General features: G+C 36.7%; 1 protein-coding gene and 1 long non-coding RNA gene across 2 annotated transcripts in view; one reads left to right on the top strand and one right to left on the bottom strand.

Annotated features, from left to right (window-relative positions):
- Positions 1–859: 859 nt before the first annotated feature.
- The window catches only part of LOC123318920, a 70,330-nt gene continuing 47,082 nt past the window's right edge, over positions 860–24,107 (bottom strand). The window contains exon 3 of the long non-coding RNA XR_006538414.1: positions 860–1,133. This is a non-coding gene — a long non-coding RNA (uncharacterized LOC123318920). The remainder of the gene's footprint in view (positions 1,134–24,107) is intronic.
- Positions 14,967–24,107, top strand: part of LOC123318918 (homeobox protein abdominal-B) — a 157,326-nt gene continuing 148,185 nt past the window's right edge. The window contains exon 1 of the mRNA XM_044905701.1: positions 14,967–15,229. The gene's annotated coding sequence lies outside the window, so the exon portion shown is untranslated. The remainder of the gene's footprint in view (positions 15,230–24,107) is intronic.

Below are 24,107 nucleotides of genomic sequence, written 5' to 3'. Positions count from 1 at the left end.
GAAAGCACTATTCAGTTTTCTTCTTTCTCTCTCTCTGTCTCGCACTCCGCAATTTCACCCCAGTCGCGGTGGTTATTTCTATTTTTTCATTCGTTCGGATTTATTGCGATATGAATCCTGCCCGCTTCCATCAACTTTGATTGATTCCCATCCCAAAAACTACTCCGTCCATTTCATTCCGTATATAGCTATCGGATGTGCCATAAAAAATGTCATAAAACAGCCGAAACGTCTTAATTAAATTAAATTTTATTCCTCCTCTTTGTACGCGACCGTTTATTTAATTTTATTTATTCCATTTCGCTACTGAAATTTATGTCCGAGACGACTATTGTAAACTGAGCATCAAAGATGGCCTCGTTAACAGGAATAATTATCAGATAGGGGTGGATTCAACCCTCCGGGATGGATAATTGTCGAAGAATTCATAATGTGCTGAGCGGACATGACGTATGATAAAATTTTTGAATTTATCTATTTCATATTAGGAATATTAAAATCTTTAAATGAAAGAATTTCTGGACAAGTGATCCATCCACCCACTACCCTCAATTACAAATAAGAACTTTTCAATTCGGTGATACGGATATTTTTAAGTGAAATATGTATAATAATGTTTTCTTTTCTTTTCTGCAATTTTGAATTTTTTATGTACGTTTTATAGTAGTTTTAATCATTTTCCATTTCAGACTTTATGTGTGTGTTACTTTTATTCTATTTCAACATAGTTGAATGCACACGGTATATAAAATGGACACCAAATTAATTACAGAATGAAATTACCAATTGTGTTTTTAATCGATTATTCAAGTTGAAAAAACTCAAATATAAAGAAATTTAACTAATTCTATCAGTCAATAATAGCAAGCAATATCATCAAAATCTATTTCTCCATTCGGTCCTCTGCTCAGAAGTAGAACGATAATAAAACAAATCCCCAACCAGTTTTCCCGAAGGCTTTTACGTCTGGCATTCAAACTGATGCAATACGGCACTGGGAAGCTTCAGCGCTTTAATTGAATTTTCCTTTTATTTGGTTTGCTCAGCAGCTAATATCCATAAAGAGGGGTTTTGGGTCTGTCTGCTCGTGCTCTGGATCCAACGCCATGTTGAGGTCCGGATTTGACATCTATCTGCAAATATTGAACATAGTTAATAAAGTTTTTTCCAATTGTTTATCCCTAGTGTTGAATAACGAACACGTATTTTGATAATTTTTTGTTTGAATCTCAAACATGAACCCTTGAATTAAAATTCAACGTTATAGGTCATAAATTATACAGGGTGAATCTTTAACTCGTACAAATATTTTAAAAGTATACACTTGAGGCCAAAAGAAACACTTTTTTTATACAATTTTTTCCAATTAGACTTTGACAAAGAGATACAGCCATTTTAAGATTTCATAAGCTGTCCACCCCTGGAAAAACAAATTACCTTCAGAATAACTAGCTAAATCTGTGAAACTACACATGGTGGATCTTTTAAACAGAGTTGTACTCAGCCAAAATACCCAATTTTTTAAATTTCACAGATATTTTTCATTTTTGAAGATCAAATTACTCGAAAACGGCACATTATACGAGAAAATATGAGGAGTACTTTTATTTTACAAAACGTTCAAATATTTATCAGATACCGTCTAACTTAGTTTCAAGAGTTGGGTTCTTTGAATTTTTTGAAATTTTATGGTACGTAATCGTCATAATGAGAAAACAGAAAAACGTGGGTGATATCTTGAGTTCGAAAAAGATTCATCAAATAAATGAAAAACTATAATCTGAAATTCATTTCATCCGATGAAATCGTTTATGAGATAAAGCTAAAAATAAATATTTTCATGGTTTTTCAACAGCCTGTATCTTCTGAACCGAGCTGATTAGAATAAATGGTAACAGAAAAAAGTGAAGAATCTATATACTCTTAAAATAGGTATTTTTGCCGGTCACCCTACATATTCATCTATTTCAATGAAAAAGAATATTCTTCATAAATGAGTCGAAAATAATTCAATACAGTTATCATCTTTCATGAATGAAAAGTAGATCAAGTCCATTGCCAGAATCAACCTGGAGCCGTCCCTGCATTTTCAGCCATACCGCTTCCATGCTGGAAATGAAGTATCAACGACACCCTCTCACCCTCTAAGACAACTTCGGCTGATATTTAATCTTATTGCTTTGCCAGAACACACAAACTTTAATGTTTCACAGAGAACGTGTCCAAACTTAATTATCGAACAAATGAGTTTGGCTGTTTATCCCCTTCTGCCTGTTTGGCAGCGTTGAAACTTCAATGTTTGCCCGAGGAAGGCAAACTGATGTCCATTTTGTATTCGAGGTCATGAAATGTATGAAATGCAAATGTCTTTTGATTTTCCCTGTTTCTATTTTGTCGTTATCATTTAACTGCCTTAGAAAGAATTACATACATTGAGTTTTTAGGTAGAGAGCAAGTTATTCGGATTCGATCTTGTAAATTTTTTTTGAGCAGCTTCAAATTCGAATAGTGAGAAGTCTCCTCAACTATTATGTTTTCGTAGTCAGCCTGACGAATCTAAACGATAGATGATGGTTGTTTTTCCTATCAGGCCAGAACAAATTCACCCCAGAACCATCCACCCATTTATGGGTTAGTAGGTAGACGACATTTTGCACGTTTTGTATGCCATTGCACAAAACAACAATACAAAATAAGACGCCATAAATAACTCTCGCTCTCCTGAAGAGAACCAGTCGCATGTAAAGAAATATATTATAATACACAGCACACTCTCAAGTGAGAGCATTAGCTAGATTTACGCGATGTCATGAACATATTTAGTTTAGTTAATGACGTGATAAAATATTGAGTTTAGAATTTCAACGTTTTACGACTCTAGACCGAGTGTATGAAAGGAATTATCTCCACTTCTGCTGGCTTATAAATGGTCCAAAGTTGATATTCAAACTGAGGAAATTAGATAAAGGAATAATGGTGTCATGAAATCGTGGTGCAAAAGGGGGAGGGCTTGGGAAAAATTGGGTCCCTTCGAATTATGAAAATTCGGACCCTGAGGAACTTCGGCAATTTCAAATTTTACCTCTATACAGCAATAAACTTTTCGTTTTACTTTGAAGGTACTATACTATGCTCTTTCCTCAACCAATTTAATTCCCAATTAGACACGAGGAACAAAACGTCGAAAAAAATAAGAAAGCACCATAAATAAGCATTATTTCGACAATAAACAATACAAATCCTGACAACTTCCACCAATTAAAACACCAACATGCAAGCCAATCAAGAATTACTTGTCACTGGGACTAAACCATTAAATCGTTGAATTTACGACCATCCAAGAGACGCACCATCACGACGTCCGCTTAAAAAAAAGTCATGGCTGGTGAAATGAGACGAGAAATGTCGGGGACCGTTCAAAGAAAAAAGAAACGGATTGGAACTTAATCTGAACCTTGATATATTTCTTTCGAGGGGGAGGGGGTCCCGTAAAATATGAGACAGCCGGTCTGGGGGCTAGAGTGGTTTCCATTCCAGTAAAAGCCGAAACTGGTTCTCGGATTTTGTTGGCGTGTGGGAAGGGCCACATCCATGACTCTTATAGAAATTTCGACGGTCCCTGTCGGATATCTAATTTACAATTCAATTTCGGGTGTATTTATGGGGGGTTTATGAATAATTCCGCGATAACTAGGCTGAATTAGCCATCGGAGATGTTGGATTGTTGCTGGCATGTGAATTTCGAATTTTAAGAGGGGGTCACAGCCATTTCATTCTTTACGATTTTATAATGAATATTCAGGTCTTTGACTCGTACAAATATTTCAACAGTAGGTTCTTGAGGTGGTCCTATACCATTTTTTCCGAATCGGCTCTGTTTGAAAGATACAGGCTGTCGAAAACCCATAAAAATGTTATTTTTGTTCTATCTCACAAACGGTTTTATCGACTGAAATGAATTTCGGAATATAGTTTTTCCTTTATTTGGTGAATCTTTTTCGAACACAAGATATCACCCACGTCTTCCAGTTTTCTTATTATGACCATTACGTGCCATCAAATACCAAAAATTCAAAGAACCCAACTCTTCAAACTAAGTTGGATGCTATCTAATCAATATTTGAAATTTCTGTAGAATAAAAGCATTCTTCATATTTTCTCGTATAATGCACCGTTTTCGAGTAATTTGTTGTTCAAAAATTAAAAAGTATCTGTGATATTCGAAAAACTAGGGTACTTTGAATGTAACTTTTTTTGAAAGATTCAAAGATGTGTAGTGTCATAGATCAAGCTAGTTATTCTGAAGGGAATTTTGTTACTGCAGGTATCTCATAACTGGCATAGCTAAGTATGAAAAATTAAAATGACATTCAGGTCGATTCTGTTTGGAAATAGTAATATGGTTATAGAAAAGATATTGCTATCACAGCAAAGTTTGAAAAACTGGTATTCTAATCATTGATTTTGAGCAATATGATCTGTCAATTTCTAGAAGATCTTGTTATTTCAGTTTGCTATATCAGCAGCATCATTTAAGTACCTACTTGCTATTTCATAACAAAGTTTAAAATGGCAGTGAATCTCTTGTTTCTACATTTCTTCCAAGCGTTGGAAATTTAGAAAATGGGCAAGTAATCATAAACATGCTTCGTTTTAGTAACTTTTTGGAAACCTTCACTTGAACTTTTTTTTATAGCGAAAATATGAGACTACAATTTCTATATATTAGGGACACCAGCAATCCATTTGAATTTGCCTGATGAAGAAAAGTTTCTGGAATTGTTTCGCTTGAATAAGGAAAGAAGAGTCGAATGGATTGGTTGAGGAAGCGATCAGTAAAAATACAGTTCCTTTTTATCTACAAGTGAGTGAAAATCCATAGAGAATTTCTAGGAGATTGATTATCAAATCAATTCCATCTGATTTTTTGTTGTTTTTTTATTCCTAGACATGAGAATGTATTTAGATCATTGGAGTGGAAAACTGAAGGCATAAATATAGATGGATCGTGCTTGAGTCACCTACGTTTCGCCGATGACATCGTCATTATAAGTAGCAGCATACAGGAGCTGAGGGAGATGGTGAATCAACTAAATGATGCCTCTAAAAAGATCGGGCTGAAAATAAACATTTCGAAGACCAAAACCTTAAATAACAACATAACAGAACAAATATATATAGACGGTGAAAAACTCGAGAATGTGGAGGAATATATATACTTGGGACACGCAATGAGAATAGGAAAAGAAAACCAAACAGCAGAGATTAAGAGAAGGATAAGACTAACTTGGATAGCCTTCGGAAAACTGAAATATATATTTAGAAACAGCGAAATTCCTATAAACCTAAAAAGAAGAGTTTTCGAGACATGCATATTGCCAGTAGCGACTTATGGCCTGGAAACAATGGCGATGACAAAAACCACAACTAATCAACTGAGGGTAATGCAACGAGCCATGGAAAGAACAATGCTCAACATTAGTCTAAGGGACAGAATAAGAAATGAAGAAATCCGACGAAGAACTAAGGTCGTAGATATTATAGCCCGTATTGCAGACTTGAAGTGGCAATGGGTGGGTCATGTCGCACGACAAGATCAGTCGAGATGGACATACAAGCTCGTACACTGGAGACCAAGATTGACAAAGCGTAGCTTAGGAAGACCACAGAGAAGATGACTAGATGACATCAAGCAATATGCGGGTAGGAGGTGGTTTCAGATAGCGCAGGACAGATCAGTATGGAGAAGCATGAGGGAGGCCTATGTCCAGCAGTGGATAACGGAAGGCTGACTAAGAAGAAGAAGAAGAAGAAGACGAAGACATGATGCACAGTTCAACCAAAAACTCACCAAATCCAAATACCGAATAAAACTTTGAACCAAAGAGTATCAATTTATGATACTCTTTGATTAAACACAACTTATTCTTCCTTTCCATAGAACAATTATAGAGTTACGTGTTATTTTCTATGAAATGAGAATCTTACCCTTCAAAACAGTGTTGTCAGCTCAAACATTCGATTATTTTTCAACAATATTGCTATGGCCAAAACTCATAACCAATCTTGTGTAAAACGGTGAAACAGAATATTCGTTCGCTCAGTCAGATTGCTATATTTTATAATTATAACAATGTTGAAGATTTAGCAATGTTATAACAAGATGCGAACAGAATCGACCTGTATATCTCTTTATCAGGACCGAATCGGAAAAATTGTATAAAAATAAGCGTTTCTCTTGACCTCAAGAATCTACCATAATGTCTTATGCACTCAGCAACCAGTGAACTCACTGTCAGCAAGACATTGGGATTCTTAGCGGCGTACTTTGAACATAAATGCAACAAATTTGGATATCTAAACTAGTTTCGAAAGCGAAAGCTCTTCGGATTGTTTACATTCAGGCAATTTTGACGCCTGCAACAACAGGGAGACAAAAAAGAGCCACAACAACCTCCGGCCTTCCGAACAGTAGGAGAAACCCTTCGACGGCCAACAAAACCCTTTATTTTATGCGGACGCTTCTGAACGATTTATTTTTACAACTTTCGGGTCCCCCGGTTTTGAATATAGACGCAAACACACAAAGTTTTATATGGCGTGCAATTTCCCAACGAGGCCAACTTTCGCTTTCTGTCAGACCGGTCCGACCGACGCGACGGTTTCTGCTTGTTTTTATAAATTTTGGGCCTGTTCCGATATTGCTGTTAGTACTGGCCCGCAATCGAATAACAATAGAACTCGAACGACTGGGCCAATAGGCATCCTTTCTGAAATACTGACAGTACTGTTCAGCAATATCGGAACAGGCCCTTTAAGTAACCGTTTCCGCCTTCTGTTCTGCGATTCTTGTGGAATTGAGGTCGTAAAAGGATGTCGAAATTCGGAGCGATCTCGTTTTAAGGGATGCCGACGTTTAGGGAGATATGGCCGGATTTTTTTCTTTTATGGTCGCCGAGTTGGTGGTTTCGATGTACGTGATTTATTATTCGGAAATTATGAGTTGCACAAGTTTTTGCTTAAAGCTGAATCTGTGACATAAGGTTTGTTCGTAGAGTGGATCACAACGGTTGTGAACTGTACAGACCAAGCGCAATTCCATTTTAGGGTAGCGAAAATCTATGCATTTGCGCTTGCTCTGTACAGTTCACAACCGTTGTGAACCACTCTACGAACAAGCCTACTACACATCAGTTTCACAAAACTTTGATTGTCCTATCAACGACACTGACAGTCACTCGATTGTTAAAACGAAATCACTGAAACCTTTTCATTTCTGAATATATTGAAGAAGTAGCGATTGAGAATAATTGGAATAATGGAATGGACGTATGAACATCATAATTTGATGCGAGAATGATCATGACTGAAATCGAATTAACGTCTATTCGTCAATCAAGCGTTGATTCCCCGATCAAGCTTTATGACAACCACGGTTAGCAGTTTTAAGTTTTCATATAAGCTGTGCCAGAATACCGTCAGAATAACTATCTAAATCTATGACACTACACATCTGCGGATCTTTTAAAAAGAGTTGCATTGTCGAACAGTTTAGAAACTGGAAAAGCTTCATAAATACTAGGGCTAACCTGGACACGGAAATACAGAACCGTATCAATTCGGCATCACTGGCATTCTGGAGTCTGAAGGATAGAGTTTTTCAAAATCACGACCTCAATCTGAAGACCAAGACTGCTGTTCACAAAGCAGTAGTCCTCCCAACGCTTCTTTACGGAAACGAAAGCTTTACGCCCTATAGGCGACATATTAAACAGCTTGAACAAACGCAACAACGCCATCTTAGACAAATAATGCAGAAGTCTTGCACCGCGCGAGTTGTACAACAATTGAGACCCAAGTAACGAGAGCCCGACTCAGATGGACCAACGTCATGTAAGACAAATAATGCACATCAGATGGTTCCACAGAGTTTCGAATGTTGGAGTCTTGCAGCGCGCGAGTTGTATAACAATTTAGACTCAAAAGTAACGAGGGCCTGACTCAGATGGAGTGGCTACATTCTGAGGATGCAAGACACAAGACTCCGAAAAATAGCTCTGTATGGCGAATTCACAGAGAGAGCTCGGAAACCAGAAGGCCAGTAAAAGTGGTTTAAGATATACTGCATCAATCCCTAAAATCAGTTAATGCCAATCATATCTGGGATCAACTAGCGTTAGATAGACCACAGTGGAGGTCTTTGGTCCACAGTTATAATGGAGACTCGAGAAGAATACAGCGACGGCCAGATCTGGTTGGTGACTATCCATGCCCAGAGTGTGGTAGGATCTGTAGGTCACTGTTGGGTCTCGTCACTCACAGAAGGGCACACAGTATCAAGTAGCCCTAAGAAATTATGAGTTTGATCGCACTGATAGTTCTGTTTCTGAGTCTTTTCGCAGATTTATTCTCGGCAATGGGATACAGCAATGAATTGAAAAACAAAACGAAAATTACAGATTTTTGTCGAAGTCAATTCTGAGACACAATAGGTTTGTTCGTAGAGTAGTTTGCAACGGTTGTGAACTGTACAGAGCAAGTGCAATTCCATTTTAGACTAGCGAAAATCCATTTGCGCTTGCTCTGTACAGTTCACAACCGTTGTGAACCACTCTACGAACAAGCCTTATGTATTCACAGATAAAGAGGAAATATCGAGCCCTTGTTCTCCAATTTCTAAAAAATCAAACTGGTCCGAACTCATTAGCGAACAAAAGTCATCCAGGACACCATTTTGTACGCATCAACAGCACGTTCTATAAATCAGTGCGTATCCTTCAAAAAGCACCTCGACATACCGGGTCGTCAAAGATGGCGCGCGTTAAAACGACCGGGAATGCCCTCGCCTACGTTACCCAGAATGAGCAGACTGTCTCGTAAATTTCGTTCGACAATCCACGTCTACCTGAGGCTGAACGGGCTGGCTCCATACGATGCCGCATCGTGGAGCGGAATCTACCTCGTACGAGGCCCTGGACATTAGCGTGAGTTTAATTATTGGAGAACAGGGGGCATCGACAATAAACAGGTACGTTTAATAGGACATACATCATTCGCTGAGTGGAGCAGTGAAGTTTCTTGTTTTAGTCCGCATTATTGGCTCTACTTAGTTGCTATTCAAAGCTTAAGTACGAGTACTAACGCTGATGTTGTTTTATCAGCGGTAATTCCGTGTCTACAGGGTGCGAAAACGAAGGCAATCTTCTCTAAATCGATTGGAATGATTATTCACGATGAAGATCGATCTAAGGATGTATTGGAAGTACGTGACTTGAGGCTATCGGCATTCTGTCTTTGAATCTAATGCCGCGTCCACACCAAGAGCGAGGTTTCGCTCTTCAAAGTCAGATAAACGACCTCGTCTTCATCTTCTGATAAATAGGAAAAGAAATCTCTCCCTAGGAGCCTTTTTTTCCATGAAACGACGCCTAAAAATGAGACGTGTCTCCCTAGGTCTTCTATGTCTATAAAAATCACTCGCAATCACAAAAACATGAACCTAACCAACACTTTTGATCTTCAACGGTCCTCAGTTTTTATGAATATCACTTCATTATTACTTCTATTGGCGAATCGGTCCAAAAGGGTGGATCTAGCAAAAAGGTGAATCTTTTAGTTCCCAGGAAAATGGGGAATTCTCCTCAATTTGGGTTATCACTGCATATGCAAGTTCAAACTGAATAAGTATGAGTTTAATTCATGATTTTTTCAAATCCACCGCGGAAACTATTCAAAATCATCCTTCAAATATGGGGTTTCAAAATTTATATCGCTTTGTGCGGAGTTCACGATTTGGCAACAATACATACAAGACAATGTCCGATCAGCTTGTTTATAAAATAATAGCTGTTGATCTACGAGCGCGTACTTACTGGCGAGCTTCAACTGCAACCGGCCATAAAAATCCCATAAAATTTTACGACCTTCCTCGTTCGTCGCAGACTTCATAGACAGCCATCTCTTTCTATCTCATCAAGATAATGCATTTGTTGCCCTTTATTATCAAGGCATATTTCAGTCGATGTTGCCAGCTTGTACAATTCTCACAAAACGCTTTAAACTTTAAATACCCATTTTTATTTTTCATTTTTAAGTGCTCAAACTAATTTTTTTTGGGAAACGGTTGAAATGGTTATTTCAAAATGTGACGTTTCAAAGATATTTCATAAAAAATACATCATTTTCGTCAGAAGGAGTATTCCCTATTGCCATATAATTCCAGTTTATGAACTGAGGTGAATAAATTCATCATAAGTTCTGACCCATCGAATTGATCTGAGTGTTTTTGATGATGAAAGTGTTTTGAAGACTTTTTTTGATTCCAATATAAAAACACAAACTTCAACAGCCTGCATCTCGAAAACGAAATATATACTGGCCCATGTTTGAGCCTTTTGCTTCTTGAAATTATACAAGATCACAAGGAATATATCCTTTTCACATTTGTACCTCCAATTTAGGAGCACCCTGTATTTTTATATATTTCTATCTGTTAATATACATCAACATGTCTCAATATTCAAAATATCAATGAAATTATGGAGGATTAAGTTATGATATCCTGTATAATCGCTATTTTATCATATGAATGATATTTGAAAAAGAAATTTTAGGCGAGTCTCAATAAAAAGTGTTCATACCAACAAGTCCATATCCTCAATACAATATGTATTTTCAAACCATCGGCCTTTTTTATGGGAGGTCTTATTTCTACTGTACTTATAATTGGAGGTTGTACAAATATAAAACAACCATTTATACCGAGGCATCAATTTTTCCTTTTTCACCGACCTGAAAAAGGATGAGTGGCCACTTTGATTCTCCGAATTAACCATAACAAACCGGGAGTCGTTAAAAGTTAATAATACGAGGACGTGAAAACAAGATCAGCCTTTTCTGAGAACAGTCAGGACGGGTAGGTATTCGTTCGGAACTGGTTGTTGCAGCAATTTATATGACGCATTCGAGATAAAGGTAATAAAAAAAATTGCGTGCATTAACACTGAGATGCTGAAAATTTGCCATGCTGCTTCAGGTAATTTTTATCGACATAATAGTTCTCTGAGGTACCTGCATGAGCAATTTATTCTGCTGATATATTCACATCATTTTTTTCACACTGAAGAAGATTCATGAAATGACTGAAAAACTATATTCCAAAATTCATTTCTTTCGATAAAACTGTTTGTGAGATGAAACTGAAAACAACATATTTTTTTTTGATTTTCAACAGTCTGTATGTTGCCGACTTGGAAAAAATATTGAGGGAAAAAAAGAAAGACTGATAAGTGATTTAATACTTGGTATTTCCACCCCATGCGTTAATTACAGCTCGGCAGCGACGACGGTTCATACTCAAAATGAGTGATCTTAAAATGTTCTGATCTAATCCTTCTCAGATTTCTCCGAGTTGGATTCCCAAGTCATTAAGAGTAGCTGGATGATTTTCTGAACTTCTCAGCCTTCTATTGAGGTTGTCCAACAGCTGCTCAATCAGATTGAGATCTGGACTTCTTGCTGGCCATTCCATTCCAGAGACTTCAACCTCTTCAAGGTACTCCTGATCGATGCGCGCACGATTGGGTCTGGCATTATCGTCCATAAAAATGAAATTTTCACTAATATACGGGGCAAATGGCACTACATGCTCTTCAAGAAGGTTCCTTATATACTTATCAGCATTCATAGCTCCATTATCAACGACCACTAGGTCTGTGCGAGCAGTCAAAGATATTCCACCCCATACCATAATCGATCCTCCCCCGAAACCAGTAGTATTCAGGAAATTGCACTGAGCATATCTTTCATGTGGATGTCTGTATACAAGGGACCGTCGATCACAATGGTAGAGGCAGAATCTAGGCTCATCTGTGAAGAGAACTCTTTCCCAATCGATCTCTTCCCAATGGATATGCTCTCTCGCAAAATCCAAACGCGCCCTTCGATGGGCTGGGGTAAGAGCTGGGCCTCTTGCCGCGACACGAGGCCTTAAATCATATTCTCTGAGGCAATTTCTTATTGTCTGAGTGCTAATTTGCAACTCATGAGTTTGCTCAAGCTGAATTTGAAGGAGGCGAGCGGAGGAGAACTGTTGTCTCAACGAAGAAACTCTCAAGTAACGTTCTTGAATGGCAGTTGTTACCCGTGGTCTACCCTGTAGATTCGGACATTCATACCTGTCTCCCTGAATCGCTGCAACATTCTCGACACACTTGTATGGGAAACTCCAAACCTTTCTGCAATTCTTGTGTATGTCCACCCTTCTTCTCGCAAAACTACCGCTTGGGCACATTCCTCTTGGGTCAAATTGCGTGTTTCGCGTTGCATAGCGATCGAGTGTAGAAAATCAAACGAAAGGAAAACTATTGATCACTAGAATTGATCGAGAACAACTGATTTTAGAATGGAGCCAATACATTCAAAATCTGATAATATCATCTTTTTTTATTCCTGCTGGGAAAAAAACATTGAAGAAAAGATACACTGAAGCAATAACTTCTTATGATTTTTCCATATTTTTCACATATTCGTGTCCCTCTACTCTCTATACCCCTGCATTTTTCAGGGCGGCATCTAAAAATCCAATTCAATTTTCCTCATCTTATCATCCCCGTAAAAAGTCGAAAAACTGAGGGAGTCTGGTTATTGTCTTCGGAATAAACCGACGTTTGTTCGGCTAATCCCAGAAATATATCGTAAAATTCCCGATATTCCCTTCCTCATCTTATATGATCGATTTTATCGCTGAAATTTCTAGGTTTTACGATTCAATAAAATTGATAACTAATAAAATTACGGTATACATGCCGGTACGACCTTAAAAATTTTCACAAAAGGACGAATTGAAAATTTTACTCCGGGCTGCAGGCTAGATATTGGACTGAATCTCAATCATGTCGGTTTTTACGGTTTATATAAAAGGTAATATCGCACCTTTTCATTCCGATGAAGCTTCATTTTGGCGATGGTCGACTAAAGTTTCATTCGGATATCACTGAGACAACAATTTTCTGTGAATATAATCGTTGTACAGAGTGGATCATTGAAAAAGATACAATATATCGATTTTTTATTCCAGAGAACAACTACTGAGATCAAATAAAGAATTTTTCCCGAATCGGCTCGCTTTAAAAGATCAAGGCTGTTGAAAAACCGTAAAAAAAGGTTATTTTTATTTCTCACAGACGGTTTTATCGAATAAAATGAATTTTGGAATATAGTTTTTCATTTATTTGATGAATCTTTTTCAAACACAAGATATCATCCAACTTCTTCATTATGTACCATAAAAATACCAAAAATTCCCCAACTCTTGAAACGCTATCTAATGAATATTTGAACGTTTTTCAAAATAAAAGTATTCTTCATATTTTCTCGTAAAATGAGCCGTTTTCGAGTGATTTGCTGTTCAAAAAGTAAAAATATCTATGAAATTCGTAAAATTGGGTACATTGACCAAAATGGCTATATCTTTTTATCCGGGCCGAATCGGAAAAAATGGTAAGGGAAAAAAAATAAATTTCATTTGACCTCAAGAATCTACTGTTGAAATATTTGTACGAGTCAAAGACTGACCTAGTATACAGGGTGTTTTCAAAGGTTGGGGCTTTTTTTATTAGGTAGAACTCATCAAAATAAGTCGTTTAACCAAAAATTGTCTACATAAAATATCCAAGATGGCTGAGATACAACCCCTAGAATTTCGACAAAATTTCATTGAATTTCAAGTACGGGACTGTGGAAGGTGACTCCGGCATCACAAAAGCGAAACGAAACATAAACATATGGCTGGACAATAAATGTTTCAGTACCAAGTTCATCGGATTAGATGCATCAGGGCACTTTCGGGAGAATCTTAATTGTTTTATCGTGCAATTTAGGCTGAAAAAAAAGGTAAAAAATCGAGGCAGTTTCTTGAAAGAGCTTATGTTAGTTTTGTCTAAAAAGTGCTATGATGTTTCCCCATTTCATCTCATTTTTACGACGATTGTTGGAATGTTCGAATAATTTAGACGAATTTTATTGATGAGATTTTGAAGTATTATCCTATTTTTTACACTTGTGTCCTAAGTGTCTTCTGTCAGTTGGTATGGAAATGAGCCATTTCATAAAATCGTGTAAGTTACTAAGAAATAATGAGAAATATTCGGCAATCCTAATTTTCCATTTTCATTACCACGTAAATATCGAACGAGCCAATATCCTAAACGAAACCACATGGTCGAATCAGGAGATAAGTTTTTTCCCACTGCTCTGCGATAATTTGTAAGCTAACAAACGGTCTATGGTAGTATTAGGATCTATTTCAGTAATCATTTTTAATTTTTTTTTCAACTTTGTCATTTTGAAAGTTCTCTATAGGTGATTTTTGGCAAAACGCTTCTTTTGGACCAGTTCTACCCTCTGTCAAAAAAAAAGTCTCACCTTCAAATACACCCTGTACTTATGGTTGAGATTATTGTTAGTAAATCCGAACCGTTTTAGGCTATTTTTGCCCAAATTTAATATTTCAGGCATTTGGCGAAATAATAAATGCATTAAGACTCATTTGAATTGAACAGTTTCCTCATTTTTCAGTGGTCTCAACATTTTAACAAGAATCGTTGAATATCTGTAAAAAATTCAAGAAAAAAAGTTGTCAACTCGTCCTTCGTCATTCATACCTTAGAGGAACAAACGGAAACAGGGTAACCGTCTAAAAACTTCTTCTATATGGACACGACAGTGTGTCTACAAAAACAACTCGCCGAAAGAACTCAAATGCTTGTCGTAGTAATTAGCACCAACTTACTAAATTCCTTACTATCCGTCCGACCACGACGAAGAAGTTAAATTACTTTAGTCACTTCGTGAGTCCACACATTCATGCTTGGGAGATTTACACGAAAGGTCCTTTAGATTTCGATCAGTCTGGAACATCCATATAAGAATCGACCTATTCAATCTATCGAATCGGCGTTGAGTGATGAAGAGTGCTCTGGATAGATTCATTAAGCCAGTGTTTGGTAGTTCGTCTTCGACAGTTTACAGTGGCCCGATCCGTATACATTTTACACGGATTAGAAAATTGTCTGGTAGTTCTCGTAAACACGTGTGCGTCTGATGTAAACGGTCGAACAGAAAAATTGTTGTGTGTTTGTTTGTTAGGAGGAAACTCGACCTATTGGAATGAACACGTCCTTGTGCGACCAATCGGGAGGGGTTTTTTATTGCCAGAACCTACAAGATGGTATGTGTTATCTTAATGGAATGTTTATTGTAACGCTGAAACTCCATTTCACGCTATCTCTGAAAAAAAAATGAGAGTGGAGTGTTAGACTCCGCTGCAGGTCTTGTATTGGTGCTCGTTACATCAGTTTCTGATATAGGAATATGAGATTATAAAATTTTTGATCACTTTGATTGGATTCTTCAGCATGTCAGTTGATCGATACTTTCAGGGTAAAAAATCCTGTAAGTTACAACATTTTCGTTACGAATTCAAGACGAAATCTTTAGGCGTTTCTCACATCACAACTGAAGCTGACGATTAAGTATTGATTTTAGATAGAATTAACGTTATAACCACCTGAAATATTATGCTCAATCCATGAGGGAAAGGAATCCAAAAATGATTCGATTTGTCTATGCATCTATGGATGGATTCTTTTTCAATTTTAAGTTCAACAGGTCGCTGAAAGATTGAAAGACTACATTTTTTGTATAGATCAAGTATTTTCATTTATACGTTCAACTCATTGGGGTGATTTTCAGATACAAGGGTAGATATGTCATTCTAAAGTGGTCCACCACTTACTGATTCTTTGCCAAAAAAAAAAAATCCGAAGGACCATATATAAGGAGGATATCGCCGATTGAAATTTTCAATCTAAACTGAGAAGAATATGCTAGAATTGCTAGAAATGGATTCAGCGAGTTCGAAAACTTATATTTCCACATCAATTTCCTGTTTTCCCATTTAACATTTTCCAGTTCACTTCATAGTACACTCTAGAGTGCAATTCTGGTGGATTCTGCAAAGCAACTGTTACTTTTGTACACTTCATATCCTAGGATAGTAATGAAACACCTGATTTTCAGACAGGAAAGCAAATATGTCATTTTAATGGAGTCCGGAGTGTAACCTTTTGTTCATTTTTGACCCAAAAAATCTATATCTTCGAAATAGCTGTAATATTCTCATGTGGAAAAGCCTAAGCAATGTTTATTATGAAGCCGAAGATCTATCTCAATTTGATCTAGCTAGAAATATAACAGCAGATATCGCAGTTTTCTGAGTTTGTCATAAAGTTCTTTGGATAGCTCTCATGAAACATTTGTTTCCTTGTATGTAACTTTTTTATTTATTCAGAAGTAGCCCACGCAACAGTTTTATGGTACCTTCTGAAAAAAAAATACAAAAGCATTCATGTCAGCTGAAAAAATTAGTACCCATTGTTCGATTTTACTTTATAAGCCATTTGATTACCAGTACTTAAAAAAAGACAGTTACATATTGTATACAAGGTGAGTCTTTGACTCGTACAAATGGTTCAACAGTAGTATCTTGAGTTCAAAAGAAACACTTTTTTCCTTTAGCATTTTTTCAGAATCGGCAAGGTTTAAAAGATGCAGGCTATCAAAAAAACATAAAAAATGTCATTTTTAATTCTCACAAACGGTTTTATCGAATGAAATGAATTTCGGAATATTGTTTTTCATTCATCTGATGAATCTTTTTCGAATACAAGATCATCCACGTCTTCCAGTTTTCTCATTATGACCATTACGTCCCATAAAAATACCAAAAATTCAGAGAACCCAACTCTTGAAACTGAGTAGGACGCTATCCAATGAATATTTGAATGTTTTGTGAAATAAAAGTACTTTTTTTCACATTTTCTTGTATATGCGCCGTTCTCGAGAGAAAAATTGGGTAATTTGAATGTACTTCAAAGATCCACAAATGTGTAGTGTCATAGATTCAGCTAGTTATTCTGAAGAAAATTTTGTTTTTCGAGGGCAGGCACAGCTCACCATGAAAACTGGCTATATCTTTTTATCAGGACCGAATCAGAAAAAATGGTATGGGAAAAAAGTGTTTATTTTGACCTCAAGAATAATCCACTGTTAAAATATTTGTACGACGCATTATTTTTGTATACAATTATTGAAGCAAATTCACAACTGCAACTTCCCAGTTAAAAAATGGAAAATTCACAGAGATTCATTTGATTTAAAACAGGAATCTATTGAATGAGGAAAAATTGAATATGTTGAACTCAGAAAGGAAGGTTTTTCAAATGACCTATCACTTTCTCTTTCCCATTCAAAACACAGGGTTAGAACTGTTAGGACTACAGAGATATCGAAAACCGTTAGAAATACAGGGTAGCTCAAATCACGAAAAAGTTGCGTTATTCAAGGATGAGTGGGTGGGTGTAAACAGTTCCCAAATATCTCTGATGGTTCCTGAGATATCTCGAAAAAAACTGAAAATCAAGATTATCCTTTTTTCTTTATATCTCATTTGTTTTTGGAGATAACGACACGAAATTCGGTGTGTAGTCATAATCCTATATAGAGATTGTACTGGTGTATTACTTTTTTGTAATTTAAGCCACTCTACATTTTTAACGGTTTTCGATATTCCTATAGTCGGCTTCTAAATAGTTCTAACCCTGTATAGGGGTTGGGGTTGTAGCACTAAGAGTTGAAGGTTTGAATTTGATCCCAAAAGTCGTACTCCTGGAATCAATCTGAGTGTTTTTTTATATAATTCGGACGGTAGAGTCATTCGGGGTAACTGAGCGCAGTGGGTAAGTGTGCGCAGTGCGTATATCTCGACTATGCAATGTATGAAAGAGGGGTTCATTTGGGTGAAGCAAAGGCGCAGAATCGCCTTATTAGTTTTTCATAGGAGTGCGCCGTGCCACGTTTCTTTAAATTTTTATTTGCAATCAATCAAATTCACTAGTTTTCTTGTTAATTTTTAGCATCTCTGCACATTCTGCCAGGTCCAAGTTCCGAGTCCCTCAGTATTAAACAATATTTTATTCGATCATGGGCATATTAATCTAAATATATAATAAAAAATTTTAGGTTCTCTTAGCTGCTCAACTCTATAAGAACGTCAATTCTAATTTCGATTTACTGGGGAAAGTGTGCGCATAAATTCATTATATGGGCATTAGCTCGGTGAGTAATAAATTATGACATTGTTGATTTTCTTGGTTAAGACTCGATCAATATTGTCCTATTTGTTCAGAAAAATATGAAGAGCCACCAACAGGGGAATGTATCAAGTGTTGTTTTCACCAAGAATTGTGTCACGAACAATAATGCACTGCTTGTAAAAAGGCGCTTCTGTATTGACAATAAACAGCATTTCTTTAATATTGTAACATTTTGATGACATTATTTTGTAATTTCTTTGATTGTGTGGTTCACTAAGCACTGCGTTCACTTACCCCGTGAGGGTGCGCACACTTACCCGCAATACGGGGCATGTGAACGCACTCCGACTTTCTCTATTAAATTCTTTTTTGCGTGAAGAAAACGTTTTTGTTTGCTTGCTTTGTGATGTTTTCTTATAGATTAGAAAATTCTCTATCTTATGAATATGTTTTAATTTTCCTAGCTTCAACATTTGAAACAGGATATGGCTTGAAAGGCAAAAGTGCGCACAGTTGCCCCGAATGACTCTATAGCTGACCTACAGAGCCGCTAGTTCATTTTCAATAGCCTCTTGCTCTGTATCATTTCCTATTATCCTATTAGATACTTCTTAATCGCCCATTGAGGAATCTCATCATCCCGAAATCAGCATCAAGACCCCTCTCAGTTCCAATCAACTAATTACCACCAAAAACACATCACCCGCCGCCCATCCCCGATTTTATCCCCCAACGGGGTATCGTATAAGCCGCGCCAACGTCCCAAAACCCATCGGCAGGATTCCGACGACGGAATTCCAAACTTACCATTCCGAAAATAACGTCGTCGTCCCCCCTTCCGATGGCCGAAACGGAGAGAGTTGTACCCTCGCAGCGTGCGGTCTTGGATCAAAGAGTTGTTACTCTTTGCTTGGATTACCGGTTGCCCTGACGATACCCGGTCGGGTCGATACCAGGGCTCCGTTGTCATTGGTCCTTCGGAATCCGGGCTGTCACGGGAGACGTGATATACGAGCCGGCCGGATGCTGGGACGTATCTGCCAGCAGCGGTCGACGACGGGGCGATCGAGTATGCCGGTCCGCGGACGTTGAAAACTGGTTTCGGCGGTGCTGGGAGAGTTTGGTTGGCTATGAAAGTTGATCACAGGCATTATTCGATTCTGGTTCGTAGGTTTCGATGGAGAGAATTGAGGCCTGGAAGGAATTTCACGTGATTGAGGGAATTTATGACGAGTTTTGACAACTCCTGGTCAAATGGCACAAATTTATAACTATTAATGGCTCAAACTTAAAGATGAGCAGATAATCAACAAACCTCACTATAATAAATGAAATCGAAAGGAAATTATAATTACAAACCACCATCACAAAGTTTAAAAGCATGTAACGATGAGGACAACTAAAAACAAAGTCCAGTTACCGAAAGATTCACGCAACCTTCCTGAAAAAAACTCTAAAATTCCCTATAGCCTACTACGTTATCACTTATAGCGATCCTAGTCCAAATACAAATGATCTTGCCCCTTTTATAATAGGGCATTTATATATATTTGGCCATGGAAATTTGACATATTTCACTCTTTATAGAACGAAAATGTGGGGTTATGACGCTTGTCAAAACATTTTTGGGTTTTAAATCAACGCTATGTTGCCCGTTCTACGTAAAAGTTTCTGTTATTACGTATTTTATCACAATGTCGAATCTCTTCGGAAAATATGTGACGAACATAAATGAAGTTTATACAAACTGATTGAAGGCAGACAAATCCAGTTATTTGCATATAAAATGCAAGAGATCAGTTTAATATCATAATATCCACTAGCTTGAGGAGAGTTAATGTTCGTTACCTTCTTTGGCAAAAGTTTGAATACGTTACATCAGTTGTAGATTTCATTAATATTAACCCGAAGATGAAATGCATATGATGCAGTGGTTGGGAATTGGTATCTCCCGAAGGAATTAACAGATAATTACAATAATGTTGAATTCTTCAACAAAAATCATTGCATCAATATACGTAAAAAGAATTAAAGAAAGTTTCAAGTCAAGATGAACTTCACCTTTGAACAAAAATTTCACATGAATAAACAATCACAGGTCTACAGGCGCGTATTTGTGAATGTTCAACTTAATACATTGATATAATAAAAATATTTAGGTATTTATTGGTACCCTAAGACATTTACAATGTATAGGACAAGTCAAATGAAAAATCAATTTTTGGGAACTTATTCTACGATGACATTCATCGAAAATCCTGTAGTAAACTTTTCTCATCAATTCACTCAAACATAAAATTCTCAAATACCACCACTTTTTTGGGTCTCCTAATAGAAGGAAATTCTTTGTCATCCCCTCTTCATTCACAATCTTCCTGATTGTGGAAATATTCAGCTGAAATATAAGTCGTTGAGATTCAGATGAAACATTATATAAATTCTCTTACATTGAATATGTTTGCTACCGTCTGACGTATTGTATGGATTTTAAAATATCAGGGTATAACTATTTGAATGAGTGGACCTGAATTGTAAATAGCACTTCTTGAAACCCTGTTTTTTTTTTCGATCACATTCGGCATTTTCATAATAAAAATTGATATAAGTTGTGGCAACGGCGTTATGACATTAACGACATTTCATGAGTGCCAACCTTACTCTGTTCTAGTTACAAAAACTTGAGAAAATTATTTAATGGCCAACCGACTGCTAAAATAAATGTGAATGGAGTATAGATCGTGAAAACTTGTCCAAGTTGCACTGGAAATTAAAAATGATTTTCTAAATGGAGTTTGTGTGACTGTTATCGAAAGTCATATGTATATCAACTCGCTTGTTTGGAATTTCCAATAGATTAAGTTGGCACAGAGAGCTCAAATTAATGTTCTTGGCCTACACTATTTTCCGAAAAGAAGGCTAGGAAGTAGGAATAAGAATAGGGTGGCTAAATGAAGTTATGAAACAGATTATTTTCCTTCTGTGATATTGAGTTACTAATTTGTATGTTTAGCGGAAGAAACAGAATGAGCCGGACCATAGGAAAGAGCGCTTTATAAACATATCTATATTTGAAACGCTCCGAGATGTTTACATTAAACCATGTCTCGAACACAAACACGATCGAGAAAATCAACAGAAAAAGCGAAACTAAACAAACGCAAGCTGAAAGTTCGGATATATTCTTTTGTCGTGCTTCTCGACGCTGGAAGTGTTATATTTACTGTAACCAAATATTAGAGGGTCTCATAATCCTAGCTGGCGAAATGACCGTTGTGTCCAGTTGATCAAAGCTTAACGGGTTGTGCCAACATTTTTATTTTGTTAATTTAACACTATTTTCCATACAGGGTGAGTCTTTGGCTTGTAGATATATGTCTATAGTAGATTCTTGAGGTCAGAAGGAAAACTTTTTTCCTTTATCTATCATATTTTCGGAGGATTGAGCCTGGATTAAAAGACAACGCTATTCGAAGCTTTTATAACTGATACCGGTAGATTCGGGTGACTTGGGACAGTCCTGTAACTTGGGACAGTTACCCCCTTGCAGATTTCTTTGTTTCTTACCATTTATGAGTGAAGGGGCAAACTTATAAGATTGTGTAGCGTCTTTTCGGTTAGTTTAACAATTAATTCCTGTTGAGTTTGCCGTGACCAGAGCGTTTGAATTGGCAGGAAAAATTAACGAATTCAGGATAGTAAAAGCGCGTTTTTTTATGGCCCCTATACTTTCTAGTGTCCTGTACGTGTGTTTCACTTTGTGCATGTGTAATTTTTTTTCTGGATACGTGGGATATTGGGATATTAGACATGTCATGAAACAAGGTTGTTTACAAATCAAACGGCAACAAGGATCTCATTCATTTATTTTGTTGTTTCATAGGATGACTTGGGACAATGCTGAATAGATACAAGCGGCGCATTGGCAGCAGGAAATATGCCGATTTTTCGCAGGATATTATTATTTACAAGATTTCCACAAAGTAATCACCAAAAGATGAAAGAAATCAAAGTTCCCTTGTTTTGTTTAGTTTTTTTACATTTGAGTTGCAATATATTTACTTTCGCTCTAATAGGGGTTTATCATTTAATTTCCTTACCGAATTTCAACTATATAGTCACAAATTCTAATTTTTCAAAAGTATACACCGTCCCAAGTCTCCTATTTCATTTGAGAGTTGAGAAATCAATGGATTTTAACTTGCGTCCCAAGCATCACAACTCGGTGGGTGACTTGGGACAAGTATATATATATTTTTTTATTCATATCCGAATTCTGAAGCATGTTATATATCCTAATCAACAGTCTGAGTTATTCAGCATATTTGAACCACTTTCTCCCATGAAAATAGGTCACCGTTTTTGAAATATGACAAGTTGAATTTCAAAATAGTCACCCGAACATACAGTACTTACCTACTCTTTTTTGAAATGATCAAATATTCATAAGTGACATCCTTATGAAGAAACTGGGATATTTGTGTGGAATTCTGTGTTCGGTGAAGATTCATCACATCAATGAAAAACTACATTCCGAAAATCATTACATTCGATGAAATTCTTCTCGAGATATATCTGAGAATGAAATATTTAATTCTGCACCTGCTTGTTCAGCCTGTTTATTTGTTTTGCTATATGGAAAAAGGTGGATTATACTGGTGGTTTTGTGCGTTCTCATCGAACAAACCTTTATTGCTCGAGTCCACGTCATTTCACCATGAAATATTCAGAATGAATCTCGAAAAATATCAGATTAAAATTTCCATTAGAAGATAATGTTTTCAATTTGAAATAATCAACTATTAATTTCATCCTGCAATGAAATCACTGATGACGTCCATAACCTGAGCGTCCAACCTCCTCGTTTCTTAATCAAAACGCAATTTCATTTCCGACGAAATGAAAAAATTTCATTACCGCTACGTGATGACTGCCGAGGACCCTGTGGATTTTTGTATAATTTCCATCAGCATCTCGATTTATTCAATGTTGTTATTGTTCTTGCTCGCGAAGAGCAATAAAATCTTTAATGCCCCGGCACAGTATATTTTCAATAACGTGTTTCCGTCGTATTTATCAACACTTCCCGCTCCATTCATGGCTTTCCATTTCGTCATAGGGTATATTCTTTTAGCGTTGGTTTAATATTTTCTTCCAGGCTGTTTTAAATATTGCCAGTTGGAGATAGTTGTGCGAATCGATTGATACCTAGCGGTTCGTTTAACAGCATAGTTATTGCGGTTGAACAGTTAAAATCTAAGCATGCCTTGCTCAGTTTACACGCCAATTAAATCAGCCATTTCTCGTTTTTCTTCGTTACTGTTAATTTTCCCTTAATCACGAACCAATGGGTGGCAAATTCTAATTTACCTAACTTATCCGTGATCACTTGTGTAGTATTAACTTAAGGCTTAAGGCAAACTATGCCTGTCAGGAGTAAAAATGATGATGACGGTGTCATAATATGTTATTAGGTATTTACAATTATGATGCTTCAAAAACAATCAGATGAAAATTCCAGATTTTATGTTTTGAAACATTTCAAATTCAGATCAAGATTGAAAAATTCGTTTGAAAAAGCGGAATTTCTGGTTAAGGTATCAGAATCTTCTCGAAATTTACAGGGAACGATCTATAGATCAGACGAATTGTGTAATTTCACGTGGTAACCATTAATAGCAACGACTTCCCCTTATACAGGGTGAGTCTTTGACTCGTACAAATATTTTAACGGTAGAGTCTTGAGGTCAAAAGAAACACTTTTTTCCTATACCATGTTTTCCGAATCGACTCGGTTTGAAAGATACAGGCTGTTGAAAAACCATGAAAATGATATTTTTAGTTCTATCTCACAAACGGTTTTATCGAGTAAAACGAATTTCGGAATATAGGTTTTCATTTATTCGATTAAATTTTTTCGAACACAAGATATCACCCATGTCTACCAGTTTTCCC

This window comes from Coccinella septempunctata, chromosome 8 (assembly GCF_907165205.1).
Source record: "Coccinella septempunctata chromosome 8, icCocSept1.1, whole genome shotgun sequence".
In the NCBI taxonomy this organism is placed as follows: domain Eukaryota; kingdom Metazoa; phylum Arthropoda; class Insecta; order Coleoptera; family Coccinellidae; genus Coccinella; species Coccinella septempunctata.
The sequence above is the reverse complement of the archived record's forward strand: the minus strand, read 5'-3'. Positions and strand labels throughout refer to the sequence as shown.